The sequence below is a fragment of the Dipteris shenzhenensis genome, chromosome 9 (assembly GCF_047967505.1).
Source record: "Dipteris shenzhenensis isolate YYH24624 ecotype China chromosome 9, Dip_SZ_1.0, whole genome shotgun sequence".
NCBI classification, from domain to species: Eukaryota; Viridiplantae; Streptophyta; class Polypodiopsida; order Gleicheniales; family Dipteridaceae; genus Dipteris; species Dipteris shenzhenensis.
Window position 1 is genome coordinate 41,639,792 of NC_141604.1, and position 15,815 is coordinate 41,655,606.

Consider the following 15,815-nt stretch of genomic DNA (forward strand, 5'->3'; position numbering starts at 1 on the left):
GATGATGCTGATTTGGGTTCTCCAATTGATGTTCCCTCTATCTCTCAGACTCTAGTAGGGCTGCCACATGTTGAGGGTTGTTTCCCTCAAATGTTTCAGATTTGCAGCCAACTCATGGGGAGGGACAGCCCAATATTTGAAAGCATTATCAGTGCTGTGCAAAGGATGTTACTCCAGATGCACTTCTAGATGCAATTCCCAACAGGACAACTGAGAATTCAGTTCCTAGATGGGTTGGGTTGACACTTGCAGATGCTAAAGATCATTAGCCTATATTGGGGAGAACTAGGGCGAGCACTGAGAATGCTAACAACCAGGTGAATTTTTCCCTCATGACCCAAGTGATGGAAGCTGAAATTGTGCCTCAGTGCTTTGAGGATGCTCGAGACAGCAGGTGGCAACATGCAAAGAGGTTTGAAATACAATTTAACTTTGCTTTAAATATGAAGGTTTAAATGTACGAGTTATGCTACTAGATGATGAGACCACTATCAAATGGGTAAAGGCTTGTATCTTGTAGATAATTGCAAAAGCTATAATTTTGCTTGCTGGTTGTACTTAAATAAGTTATGATAATATCTTATTGGATCACGTACCTTAGTTTTTGAAATAAACGTCACACAAAGTTTTTTAAATATCTCTACTAATATGGTAACATGCTTGAAATGACTTCAATGAGAACCAATCACACTATTTTGCCTAAAATTGATTTTATCAAATGCACACCACCATGAGTAAGTACTATTCTTACATTTAAGAATTTTGTGGATTTGTGGATCTTACCTTCATAGCAATTTGTGGCAATTCTAGATAAGGGCTTAATAATGGGGTTTAATACTCTTTTCTACTCCCAAGGACTGTTCGAACGCATCAATCACTTGGATTGTTGAATGTGAAGGATCCAAATAAGAAGATTTGGATTGCTGAATGTGAAAGATCCAAATAAGAAGATTTAGATGTTGGTTATACAACAAAGGATGCCACTGCAAAGTGCACCCATTGTATATTTGTAATTGTGTTAGATTGTAGTGTTACTTGATCGCATATTCAATAGTTCACCCATTGCATATTTGAAAAGTTTTAGATGACTTGTGTTAAAAATAGCATATTAAACATATTTAAAAAAGTCATGCTTTACTAATATGTTGATTTATAGTTATCTAAGAATTATTTGCAAAAAGTTGATGTCATTCTTTATATGTGTTGGCATGGTTTGAATTAAAATTTATTGTATTCTTAGCGATTGTAGGATTTGTTTTATTATCCCAATGGGGTGCCTTGGTCCTCTAGTGTCATTGTTCCTTGTTGATTGTACTGACAAATATTAGAATTTGAGTCATATTTCTTTTATTTTGTCGATTCATGCTACCAAATGATCTAATATGATATGATATGATATGATGTGATTGTATTGAAGTCTACATTAGATCCCACATGATCTTTGGGACTAGAAACTACTATTAAAACAATAGTGGCTCTTTACATCCATTTTATGCAATTCAAAAATTCCTTACTTGTTGGATGTACTTGGTGAGTCAATTGGCCACACAAATTTTTTTACTATGGTGTTCCAAAATGTTCCTTTAGGTTGACACCCTATTTCTTAGCTACTGAACTCATAAGGACACTTAGGTTGAGGCCATTGCTACAATACTTCTCGTAATGCTTCTCCCTTATATGCATGAATTCTATTAAGCAAAGGAATGTGGTCTCTTCATTTTCTATTTTCCTTATTGGGTAGATTTTAGTAGATTCTTGTCTCCCTTGAAGTTCTTTGTTTGGTCCATCTGCATTTTTCACTTGTAAATTGTGCAAGATAGTTCTTATTCTATAAACTGTGATTTTGAACATTGAGATATCTCCCTCAAGGTGTTTCTACATTTTTTACTTCTCCATCGAAGAGCGAGAGACAAACTAGGCTGACTACTAATGCAGTCAAATGAGAGATGATCTCAACACCCATGGGGACGTTTGATGGATCTACAAAGTGTGACAATGCAAAAATTACTCTTGTCCATGCTCCTTCTCTCGTGTTGTAGGTCTCTTCCCTACTCTTTTGGCTCTGACATCATGAGGTAGAGATGAGGTGGTTCATCTCTTGACATCTAAACGGTGCTATGTGAAGATTCAAGGAAGTGGTTGGTTGCAAGCAAAGAATTCCAAGGTATTTTTCACATAACATAAATTCAAGAAAATTTTAATACTTACAAATGTAAGATGTAATGCATACAACATGATGTTGCATGCATGCATACAACATGATATAGATTGCATGAAACATGATGTTGCATGCATGTTGATTGCAATGCAAGAACACAATATGATACAAATTGCATGCATGTTTTGTTTTAATACTTGGATTACATGCATGCAACATAATATAGCATGAACACATGCATGAAAAAGAAAAAATGACATGCATGCAAGTAAAAAACCAACAAAAGACCACTTCTTTCTTTGAGAGAGCCCAAATACCTACAACCTCCCTACACCCTAAGGAGGGTGATCCTAGGTCTCTACACCCTAAGGAGGGTGATCCTAGGTACCTACACCGTAAGAGTAGTCCCACCTAGCTCTTGTTCCTTGTGAGCTAAAGTGGCTAGAGACTACTCTGTAGGATAGGACTTGGTTGGGACCTTAGATAGGAGAGGCTTACTTATCACCACTCAAATCAAAAACATGTTATAATGAATTGGATGCATCATTTTATAGTTGAGGTGTTAACATTATCATTACTAAATAGCCCATTAGGGGAGAAATGGGGTTGCGAAAGGGCCTCTAATTGGTGTTTTCTAATTTCAAGGGATTAGAGAGGGATTTGAGGTGTACCAAGGAGAGTGTTCCAAGGTGTGGCAATTGTATGTTGAGGTGGAGGGTGGGTAGGCCTACAAAGAGCTCCTATTGGTTATTCCCTTATACTAGGGACACTCTAAACCATCCTCCCCACCTTAACCCATGCTTATCTCTTCTCCCATGTTAACCCAAACCATCCCCAAATGGCATTCAATGGGCCCTTTGGGTTGAATTTTGATTCCCCCCTCTCCTATAGGTTTTCCATCTTTCTCTAGTCCATTTCTCTCCTTGAGCTTGTTTCTCCCTCCATTTTTTAAATTTGGAGTTTTCCTCTCTTACATCCATGCTCTATCCCCTCTTTCTCTTCCCCTCCTTCTCTCGCTTCCGTTGCTCTTCTCATTTTGGTCTGCTCCACTACATTTTGGTCTGCTCTTCTCATTTTGGTTTGCTCTACTACATTATTCCTACCGACCCCCCTGCCCCTCCCTCCCTCCCTCCCTCCCTCCCTCCCTTTCCCTCTCTCTCTCTCTCTCTCTCTCTCTCTCTCTCTCTCTCTCTCTCTCTCTCTCTGCTCTGCCTTTGTTGGATTGATCTCTACGTGTAAAGAAGTGCATGCATAGTGCCAGTTTCATTCCTCCGACAACATTAAAGATAGTAAACAATGTGTTTAACTAGTTTACATTAAATCATTTGTCTTTTCCAAGTTCTTGTTTCAAGAAATGGAGGACATTACACTATGGTGTAAACTATTTTGATGTTTTCATGTGCTTTCATGTTTGCATTTTTTCAACAAAATTTGGGATTTTAGGATTTAGGGTTTTTAATTTTAGGGTTTGGATATATATAGAGGTAAGAGGCAATTTAACATTCAATTCTCACTTTTAGTTTTAGAGATCCTTAGAAACTCCCACTCTCAATTTTTTTCACTCCGATGGATTTAGCAAGAGCTATGTTCCATGATTTTATCATGTGGACTCCATTTGTAGATCAAGAGGAAGAGCTCTTTTTGGTGTTTAACAAAACCTTTGATATTAAAGGCACATATATGAGAGCTAAGGATGACTTGAAAGATCTCATCAACTACATGCAAGCCACCTTTAGTGCTTTTGTATATCAACTTGATGAGTATGTGAAGAGATGGGTTTCGATTGATTAGATCAAGTACCTTTTCATGGAGGAACCCAAGTTTGTGAAGTCGGTTGGCCCATTTTGGTGATAATTTTATGGAGGATGGATTTAGGGATGTAGAGATCAGTGACCTCTTGGAATTGGGGATCATGGAAATAGGCTCCTTTCCTAGGAGATGGCCCTTATATTTCTTCTCCAGGAAGGAAATTTAGAGGAAGAAGCCTCATCCTCAAGCCTCCCTTACCAGATTTGCTTATATCCTAATTCCTCATTCATATACCCAAGTGGAGAACACCTCAACACTGAGGTAGCACGCAATATGAAAATCTCTCTGACAAAATCATCCACCAATGTAATGCATATACTGCCCTGTGTAGAAATGACATACACAGATCCCAACGTACAAACACTCAATGAGGAACCTTTTGAGCACTGTCAACGATGGACAGTTAGGGACCGAGTAAACTCGATGCGCCCTGGCCAAGCGTGGCTCAACTGAGGTTCTCTGAGTGTGGCACAAGAAATGTGACCTGCAAGAAAATGTCACCTCGACACTGCGGAAATCAAGACAAATGTGTGCTCTCTGGCACCACACTGCCTCAAGGCATACAATACATCACCTTCCGGGCAAAAGCCCTATGATCTGCTCACCTGTGAACTGAGATTCAAACCCAGTAAAAGCATATGTCCTCTTGCAAAATCAAGGCATTACCTTCCCAGAACAAAATAGCTGTGCAATCAACCACACACTGTGGTTCTCTTCACCTCAAGCACGAGATGAATGAAAGTACTTGCTGTACTGTCAAGATAACACAGTTTTGTGAACTGAAAAATGACCCTGAATCAAGAGGAATGAAGAGCAGAATGCGCTTTCACCTCTCTTTCTTCCTAGTGTTGGGGCAAGCTCTTCAAACCATAATCAAGTACCTTTTCATGGAGGAACCCAAGTTTGTGAAGCCGGTTGGCCCATTTTGTTGATAATTTTATGGAGGATGGATTTAGGGATGTAGAGATCAGTAACCTCTTGGAATTGGGGATCATGGAAATAGGCTCCTTTCCTAGGAGATGGCCCTTATATTTCTTCTCCAGGAAGGAAATTTAGAGGAAGAAGCCTCATCCTCAAGCCTCCCTTACCAGATTTGCTTATATCCTAATTCCTCATTCATATACCCAAGTGGAGAACACCTCAACACTGAGGTAGCACGCAATATGAAAATCTCTCTGACAAAATCATCCACCAATGTAATGCATATACTGCCCTGTGTAGAAATGACATACACAGATCCCAACGTACAAACACTCAATGAGGAACCTTTTGAGCACTGTCAACGATGGACAGTTAGGGACCGAGTAAACTCGATGCGCCCTGGCCAAGCGTGGCTCAACTGAGGTTCTCTGAGTGTGGCACAAGAAATGTGACCTGCAAGAAAATGTCACCTCGACACTGCGGAAATCAAGACAAATGTGTGCTCTCTGGCACCACACTGCCTCAAGGCATACAATGCATCACCTTCCGGGCAAAAGCCCTATGATCTGCTCACCTGTGAACTGAGATTCAAACCCAGTAAAAGCATATGTCCTCTTGCAAAATCAAGGCATTACCTTCCCAGAACAAAATAGCTGTGCAATCAACCACACACTGTGGTTCTCTTCACCTCAAGCACGAGATGAATGAAAGTACTTGCTGTACTGTCAAGATAACACAGTTTTGTGAACTGAAAAATGACCCTGAATCAAGAGGAATGAAGAGCAGAATGCGCTTTCACCTCTCTTTCTTCCCCAAACAAAAAAAAAACAATCTGCGCCTGCTGTACTTCCTGTACCTGCGCAGTGTACGGAATTCCAGAAAAGGGAAAACAAAAAAATGTCGAAAGGTTTGCCCTGATGTAACTCCCTGCAGGTGTGGCGGCGTCATCCGTACAGCTGTACAGCAGTCCGTACGACGACCCATTCTTTGTAGGCTCTCAAGGGTATTCCACTGACGGAATAGTGTTGGGGCAAGCTCTTCAAACCATAATCCTCTAGCAGAATATACTCAGAGGGTCTATTAAAAAGACGTTATATATTTTTATTAGCTCATCCTTAGGAGCTATAAAGAGGATATTTGTTCAAAATTTCATGATCCAACCAATGGTGAAATGAAAAGAAAGGATATTTGAAAGTCATAAAATAAGTCACCATTTAGACATTATATATGTATATTATATAAAGATATATTTATATCTATCTGTGTTCATCAATATTATATATTTACTTACATATTCCTTGAAATAATTTGGAATTTTGTGCTCCCCAAAAATGACTTGAGCCTATATATTTTGACCCCTCCCACCTTTTGTCTGCTTGTCCACTCGAGGGTTTTCGCTCAGAAAATGGAAACCCCCAAGTGACACCACCACCATCCTTGAGTTCTTAAAGTAGGATACCTTGGCTTGATAGTGTGACTTCTCCATGCCTTGTGTATTCCAAACATACACAGGGCCCCAATTTATACAAACATGGTCTGTACACATAGAGAATATGTTGCAGACATGACGATCATCATTTCAATAACAAATTTTTTTAAATAAAGAAAGTGCTAAAGATTATGATGGTGACAAGATTACCATGTAATGCATAATGTGTGGCTCCCCCCCATGGTTTCACCCCATAAATTGGATAAACTCTTCCAAAGCCATCCTGAATCTTTAATAATATATCTTGTCGATTCAGCCCTGGCAAATCAATTTCATCAATGCATTGGGAATTTTCCATAAATTTTCTTTCAAAGTATCCACTTCAGGATGTGAAGCCTTATTGGTTGTGCATTCACAGAAGGATTTCCAATATTCCCAATGCAAGGTACTTTGAGACAGTGAATGTTTTTCTTTCTCAAGCTTTTAATTGGATAAGAATCTCCTTGCGTTTGCTCCACCCTTGGACACTTTGGTAGGAAGATTTGTGTTGCCCCAAACACTTTCTTGTCCTCCTTAAGTTTGACATGTCCTGCATGTAATCCCATCTCTCTGAAAGTAACTCCTCAGCTTATGCAATGCTACATGCGGATACTTCTTGCAAAATTAGACTCCAAGCCTAAACAAGATGAAAATATAACATCTTATCAAGTAAGCATAATTCTTCATGTAAAGTATATATGTGTACTCTCTCTAGTGGGATGGGCAAGATAGGGTATCACTTTTGATCCTTCTTATCACAATTGGGGGCTATCATTTGGCTATAAGAGAGAATGCCATTCTCCCATTGTAATCCTGCCTTTTATTTCAGTTGTGAGAATGCATGCAAGCACTTGAAGATTTTCAAATCAGCTGCTACAAGATGCCATTCAACTCAAAATGTTTCATGGCCATCCACTATCAATGTTTGACCTCCTTCTTGTCTTCATACAATTGATGGGATTCATGTTCTCTCTAGAAACTAATTCAATGTCTCTTGATGCTCTTTTGGAGTCTCAAAGGCGGCAAGCCACCATATGTATTTCTTAGATTGAAATGAGAAATCTCACTCATCTTCCTCATCCCCTTGAACAAAGGCTAAGGTTTTGTTCATAATATAGATGCTGAGTCTCTCTAGCTTGTGCCCTTTGACCAACTAAGCTTCATCCATTTTGATAACAAAAATGGACTTACCATTTTGTACAACAAAAGAGACAAATAGCTAGGATATACATGGTATAGAAAATGAAACTAAGTAAATTGCAATGATCTGATGAATTTCCTCTTAGCATCTTCTCTCATGCCATAGAATTTGACTATCTCTTGTTGTAGTTTCTCAACATCAAGTAAACACTATTGAAAGCATTCATGTCAAGTGATTGCAAACTAGATTTCTTTTGACTCTTCCAAGTCATTGTGCCCCTTACACAATGGTGTCCTCCAAAACTTTCTCTTGCACATTGGTTTGTTTCTTGTGCAAGCTTCATAGACCAAGGTGTGGGTAGTGGTACCGTAGACTTCTTATATAAGAGGAGACTTGAAAATTTTAAAAATAGATGTGTAAAATTGATGACTTACACCAGCATGTCACAAGCTCCAAGCATCTCCTTTGCATCTACAATGCCCTTGAAGTCCTTCATCATGTCTTCAGCAACTTGCACACATAGGTATTGTGTCTTGGGTCCTTTAGTATCCTAATGATATCACTTGACTTTAATAAATTGGCTAGAGTATAAAAATAGTCGATATCATCTCTATCCATTCTTTCCATCACATATTCCATGAAGTTCTTGAGAAGAAAAAAAATAAAATTTATGACAAACGATGTACATAAGAGAGTGAGATGTCACATTATAGAACCAACCTTGTAGCTCAGACTCTCATCTTTCTAGCACCACCAGTGGATTCCAATGCATCCATGCATAGTAATTCTCTTTTCCTATCCTTCAATCCCAAAGGTGTTTCCTTCATCTTTTTGACTCTTTATTCTACCTCCTCTCATTCCTTTTGTACGGCCCATTGAACATGGCTATATATAGATATTTCCAAAGATTTTTTAGTTTTAGTTACGAAGTGATTCATGCAATTCTTGTCCCTCCAAGTCCAATGCATGTCGCTCCAAGTTCAAATGCATTGCCTTTATTATGAAGCTCCTTAAATTGAGTTTATAGCGCTTGTATAGAGTTGTGCATGGTGACAATGGTACTATTTACTAAATGTGCAAATTGGTTTTCTTGGGATCTATGCACCTCACTTTCTTGCATAGCCATTGTTTGAGCATGGTTCAATTGATGGTAATAACCAGGTAATCCAACTTGTCCATTGCCAACAAACTAAACAAAATCATGAATTGTATGAAAAGGAGTGATCTTCTAGGTGGAAAGATGTATAGGATACAAGGTTTATTTTACTTAAACATCAAGATGCTTCTTTCCTTACAAATAAAGATTGTGGAGCAAATTTTCAAAAGTTCCCCTCAATCGCAAACTATTTGTGTTTGCATATTTAGTCTCCAACTCTAAGTGAACTTGATGCATTTTGGAGACATCCTCGAATGGTGCAATGAGTAATGGGATTATAAAGAAGTGGAGTAGCAGGCATGGAGAAGGAGTAGGTGTGGAGTAGGCGTGAAGGAGAAGCATGCAAGAGGGAGGAGGAGGAGGAGGAGGAGGAGTAGGGAAGGAGTATGAGGGATAGAGGGGGGAGGACCAATAGGCAAGGAGGAGGGATAGAGGGGGAAGGAACAACATGTATGGAGGAATTATCTAACATTCTATACTTGTCCAAAGGTGGTAAAAGGTTTTAAAATTATAGAATCCTCTCTTAGACTATAAGTTCATAATAGCCTAGGCTAATACATACATAGGGAAACCCGAGTGCATTTCTCTATTGAGCTAGTGGCCATAAACATGTTATAGTTATCGTGTTGAAGTCTACAATGCATGATCGGCCTAATTGCTAAATCATGAGATAAGGATAAGTTGAGATCCTAATAACACTGTAACAATACTTTGATATACTCAAATATATTGGTACACTAGGATAAACCAATGCGTGGGTGGAGGAGGAGGGAGGGGGGAGGAAGGGTGAGGGCCCATTTTAATATCTCTAGGCCATTTCTCTAGTGGATATCAATTTTTTGGTAATACCATACATAATTATCTAAAGGGAGGAAGAGGAGGAGGGAGGAGGAGGTGGTAGGGGGGAAGAGGAGGGAGGTAAGAGAAGGGAGGAAGGGAGGAGAGGGAATTAAAAATTTGAATTTTGAATTCCAAAATTTAAATATGGTGGCTCCCGCCTAGGCATAAGAGAGGTGTAAGAAGTGTAAGAGGTGGGATTTTGTGTGGGCTTATAACCCACCTAGGTAGGGGGGTTTAGGACTCCCTTAGAACCTACCATGGCCATTTTATTAGGCCTAATCCATTTCTTAATCCATTCCTTATGAGGCCCTTTTGAGACCCCATTTCTCCCCTAATGAGTAATGGGCATACTACTAGCAGTAGCAGCAAAAGGAATATTACCAATGCCACTACCATTGTACTAGTGGTAAATGCTCTAGTGTAGCTGATTAAAATTGTGCCTAAATTAATAATCAATACTATTAAGTTTACTGGTGATACTTATGATATTAGTGATGGTATTTACTTGCTTATTGGTGGTATATTTTTGCTATTACTAGAAATAAATGGTAGAGTACTAACGGCAAATAACAGGTTATCCATTTTTTAGATCGATAAGGTTTTTCCATCATTGCATGCATGACTTCATGAAAGGGATGTTCACGAACATAAATCACACAAAGAGTTGTGTGAAAGTGAGCTAGTTTAGGACAATCACATTAACGGGTGTTTGACCTAAACTAGCTCAATGATATCTTACTATTTAAACCATTGGGCTCGTTTAGGTCTCCAAGCCAACTCAATGTTTGAACTAAGTGGTATTTTAACTTTTATCAATATGAACTTTTTTGGCAAAAAAAGGAGTGAGAATTCAAAAATAAAAAATTTCAACCATTGGGCTAGTTTAGGACAATCGCATGAACTCCTAAGACAACCTATTACTACAGTGATATCTATTGACTTGCATTATGTAAACAATGTGTACGATGTGATAATCAAACTGCTTGTGTCATGTCCATTTTTTGTAGATGTGCTTATTGTTTGGACAAACAATCGTGTTGTTTTGCTTGAACAATGTCACTCTAGAGAACCTCTAGCAATAACTTCTCACTTAGCCTATTTCTCTTTTTCTTACATTTCGTTGATGCCCACAGACTCCTCACATCAAGATGGAGCTGCATCGCTTCTAGCCTATGTCTAATTACTGTAGGCACATTAGTCCTTGTGATTGACATGTTTAATGTTGTGCTCCCAACCTATTTCTTGTTTGTTTCAGGGGACACCAAGATAGCTAATGCCACCCTCTTTCTAGCTAGTTGATAGAATCTATGCACTCCTTTCACTTTGCATAGACCATCTCTCAAGTTAGAGAGTAAAGGATCATGGGCATGCATCTCTCAAGGTGTTGGTAGAGTTATAACACAATGAATTTTTGGGTGTTGACTAAAGCTTTTGGAGACTTGAGACTAGTAGTTATTGAAATGGCCTAATATTTCCTACTTCAAATGCTCCCACCAAATGTGAGACCATAGCTCATGTTCTTTGTTTTGATGGCAATGTTTGAATGCATGCATCTAAAATTGATGCTTGCTCTTGCTCTACAAGGAGTGTTTTTTCTTCATGTTCTTCCCCATTCGCAAATGTTGCAAACATGTCCTTTGTTGCCATTTCAATACTATGCCATTTGTTCCTCACCCTACACACTCCTTGTGCATTTACCAAGCATTCTAGCCACCCCATTTTGTGACCTCTATTTTTTTCTCTTGGAGTTCTCTTATAAGATACATCTTTCCATGACGATCAGTGAACCACCAAAACAAAGGCAAACTAGAATGTGAAGTAAGCTAGAAGGAAGGTGAGCCCAACTTACTCGAATAAATAAAGGAGATAATACCGAATGAAAATGTGCAATAGAAAGAGATACAATGCACTGTAGCAAGTTGCAAGGAGACATGACTTTTCATGAATCACATTCAAGATTGGACAGAGCAGGGGGCATGAAAATTTGAAAGTCCACATAGCAGATGTGAAATCTTAGGCACCATGGTTTCTCCCCTCTGGCAATGCATGTCAGTAAATTGGACATAGCGTAATGCCACCTTGGCATCCACTTTGGCAGCCCTATCAATCTCATCAGCACCACTGGCTGAACGTCTCCAGTGCACCAACCACCTCAATGGCTAATCATTTGTCGGCCAAGATTTGACGTGCCTTTTGTCGCACCTTTTGTGCGAGAGCCCATGAGGCTTCTTCTTGATGTAATGTGAGCACAACAACTTCTAAAAGTCCTTGTTTTAAGGAATGCTAATGGAGAGTGGATGATGTCCTTTGTTGTGAACAGTCTTTGTTTTAAGGAATGCTAATGAAGGGTGGATGATGTCCTTTGTTGTGAATAGTCTTCTCTCTCTCACATTGTCTCTCGCTATATGTCATCTATGTGACGTTGTCTGACGCCACTCAAATACGAGAGATTGCTACATATTTTTGGTGGAGATGCTGGATAACATGAAGTTTGAAAGTGCAAAACAGCAAGCTTCTCTCACTCATTTTGATCTGATGGTGGTGACTTTGCTTTCAGAGGTGGTGTAGTCAAACATGCATGTAGCAAATCTGATGGCTCATCTTACATCAAGGAAAACCAACAATTTTGGTCATGATTCTTGAGTCCGGCCTAAACATTTTTCTAGAGCTACTAATGATGAAGACATTTTCTTGTGGTTGGGTCACTTCTCTAATTTAGCTGATTACCATAATTGATCCGACCCTTAAAAAGTTTAGAAAATAAAGCCTTCCTTTCAAGGGTGAGTTGTTGCTACCTAGCATCATCAATTGGATGGGAATGTTAAGCATTTGTGGCCACATTTGCAAAATTCTTTGACTATAGCATTTGTATTTAACATCGATTTCATAAAAAACGCTCTTATAACACAGCTTCAAGAAGTTTGGTGTAAAGCTCAAGCACCTCCTGCTTTGAATTGATCCAAACATTGTTGAGGACCTCAATTTATTTTTTCTATGGCTATGCCTTTGTCTAACAATTTCACAGTGTATTCAAGGCCAAGGATTGAAATTGCTTAGCAAGGCATTATTGATTGTTTAGATTGAGTTCACTACAAATAAATTTGGTGCCAAACCTCTAGCTTTACGCCCTCATCTTTCTATACCATCTTACAATTCAAGTCCAATCCCTATGGACATAGATAATACACAAAGTGCACAAACTATGAGTAGGACTCATTTTTTGTCACAAACAACTAGACCTGCACAAGTAGAGAAATCCAAACTTCTTGATAGGAACAACCACGACCCATTGCTTCAATTGCAACATGTATGGACATGTTAGAAAATATTGTCACCTATTCTACCTGATTCAGAATGCATAGACTCAAAATTTTGGTATTGAATTAGTGTCGAGAAAAGATGATATGAACTTGTAAAGAGGGGGTCCCTCTTCATATCCTCGTAACCCTCCTCACTCTATATCATTTGTCATTGAAGATAAATGCCATTAGAAACTATTTCTTGCCTTAGTAGATTCTAGAAGCTCTACTACTTTGTCTTTTAGCCCATTCATTAACGAACTTGAAATTCCTATGTACCCCCTGCCGAAGAATAATATAACCTTTGGCAATAATATTACTTTTTTCGAATCCTACATTGGACTTGATACAAAAGTACAATTAGTGAATAGAACTTTTTTAGTAAGCACACGTGTTTTGCTAAAAATTGCTCATTAGACACGTATGTGAAATTTTACAACAGACTCAAGTCAAACAACTTCTTGCATCTTTTGCAAGTGCGTTGCGCGTTTGCATGTTGTCAAACACAAGGCGGGCATCCACCATGCTCCCACTCTTCACATACTCGTGCAACAAATTGTTTGTATGCAACAATGGAAGCTCATTTGAACGTTTCACCCCGGACGCACTTAATTTCTTAACCTCATTCAGCTGAGGCAACCTGTTGGGGATTGCTCTGCTTGCACCTGAGGAACACCGACACCTAAGCTGTCGCCCCATAACAAAGCAGAGAGCAGCATTCGAAAACTCACTATTTCAAACAAAACAATCCGACAGTTGAACTGTGGAGCATGACAGGAACCTTAAATTGTAAATCATCATCACGGGACGGAGTGTGGGAGGCCCTTTCCCGCTGGTGAAGAGGGAGAGCCCTCTCTCAAACGTGAATGGCAGCTGGGAACAAGAACACTTGAGCATCGTCGATAGACCCGGAAGATGGTGAATGAGCATTGAGGAATCGCTTATGAGCTCTACGACCTACGAATTTACCCGGATGAGCTCCACGAAGTGACAGGATCGTAAGCACCCCAAGTTGGGGATCGTATGCACCCCAAGTTGCTCACGATAGAACTTTGACATTCAATCTCCAGAATCTCAGCGACGCAGTACTGAACCGAGAAGGAGATTCTGGAGGAGATGGGATCAACAAGAAGGAAGAAATACGTGAGTGGGATTCACGGTTTCGAAGACAGGATCGTGCAAGAGTTATTCTGTTGAGACCACAACAGTTTCTTGCTGATATAGTTTCGCCAGCGAAACTAGAGTTTTGCTATAGTTTGCTATCTTGCAGACTGCATGTGAAGTAGCAAAACTATAGTTCCAATGCTTCTTGTTACCTTGCAAACTGGCCTCTTCATATCGTTTCGCCAAAGAAACTATAGTTTCTCTGCTTCTGGTGAACTTGCAAACTCCAGTTTTAAATGGCCTCCGGTGTAGTTTCTCCAGCGAAGTTTTACTACTTCTAGCAAACTCAACATGAGATGTTTCTTGTTACCTCCCACATAGTTTCGCCAGCGAAACTATGATGTCTCTACTTTTTGCTACCATCTTCAATCCATTAACCTTCTTGAGCTCTATTATTTCATTAGATCTAATGATGGAATCATGTCCATGATTTTTCTCTCGCAACTATTCCATCCTTTGGTATGATTGTTTTTAGAGTAAAAATTATACTAGGGATACACACCCATTTAAGGCCTCTTTGGCAAAGGTATCCTAAAGATGATGTTTTCCATTGTTTAAAGTAAAGTACTTACATTGTGATATTTTTCATTGCTCAAAACATTGGGCATGGCATTTCAAAATATTATATGATTGAGAGCCCTAATATGGCCCTTATTCCTTTGGGCATTGGATACTACTCGGTGCATCTAGTACTTGTCAATCTCAAACTAGAGTCATTAGCCTTAGCATGATTTGGAATTGTTAAAGATGCAACACTAATGACTGTTACCTACACGATCTATTAACATAATTGATGAGAACACACATAGCATACATTCCTTTAGTGCTATTCCAAATGGTAAAAAAAATGCCCATAGTGTACTACTAAAATTTTGTCGCCGAAACTGTAAGAGATATAAGAAACAGCTCCCATCTATTCTTGAAACTTGTTAGTGTAGTGAAATTGACAAACCCTCCATCCAAGCTTCCGTCAGCACCTCCCATCCATTCTTTGAGCTAGTTGCATCTGCTAATATAGTTTCGCCAGCGAAACTAATTTGTAGTGGTACTTTTTCGTGTTTTTTGTGTGCATTAGTCTTGGAAAGCTCAACCTTGAGTAACATGACTCTTTTATGACTCCCCATCCTCTCCATCCTAGAGAAAGTTTCAATGAATGATAAATGGGGTGCCAACTTGAGTGCTTGGAACGAGGGCGGTCAAACTGAATGTTGTGAATTGATTATATGAGTAGATTCTTGTGAATTGGCGGTTACAAGGACTTGTGTGCTTGGGACGTGGCGGTGGCAATGAATGTGGTTATATTATGAGTTTGATCTTCTAGTTGATTTAGTATCAAAGAACAATGATGACCTCTTTCTATGCTTTTGCACTACAAGTGCAGAGTTGGTCAGTATAGAGTTCGAAAGGAGACAAGTGCATGAACTACTATTGCTCACATGCTTACATACATAATCTTCAAACTCGGCTACTCACTTGTGCCTCGTTTGCTAGCAATAGATCTCAACATTGGTAATGACTAATTTTCCTTTCACTTGAAGGAAGGGAGATTGTGTTCCACAATTTCCATGGATTTTGCAATTGTGTCCAATGACAATAGGTCAAAGACACTGCAAGTTGCAACAACTAATGGCGTTGCACGCATCAGTAGGGAATACCTTCACTTAGCATTTGGACTTTCATCGAGCTCAATCTCTTTGCATCAACTACTTGATAGCAAGTGTGACGACTTGTCCTTCGAGGTTCCCTTTGTAGGTGAGGAGTCCTTGTTTCATCTTGACACTCAGTTTGGAACCACCTTCATTGTTAGAGGTGTAAAGCTTTTAGTAAGGAAGCGTCGGATAAAAAACAAGTAGATGGTC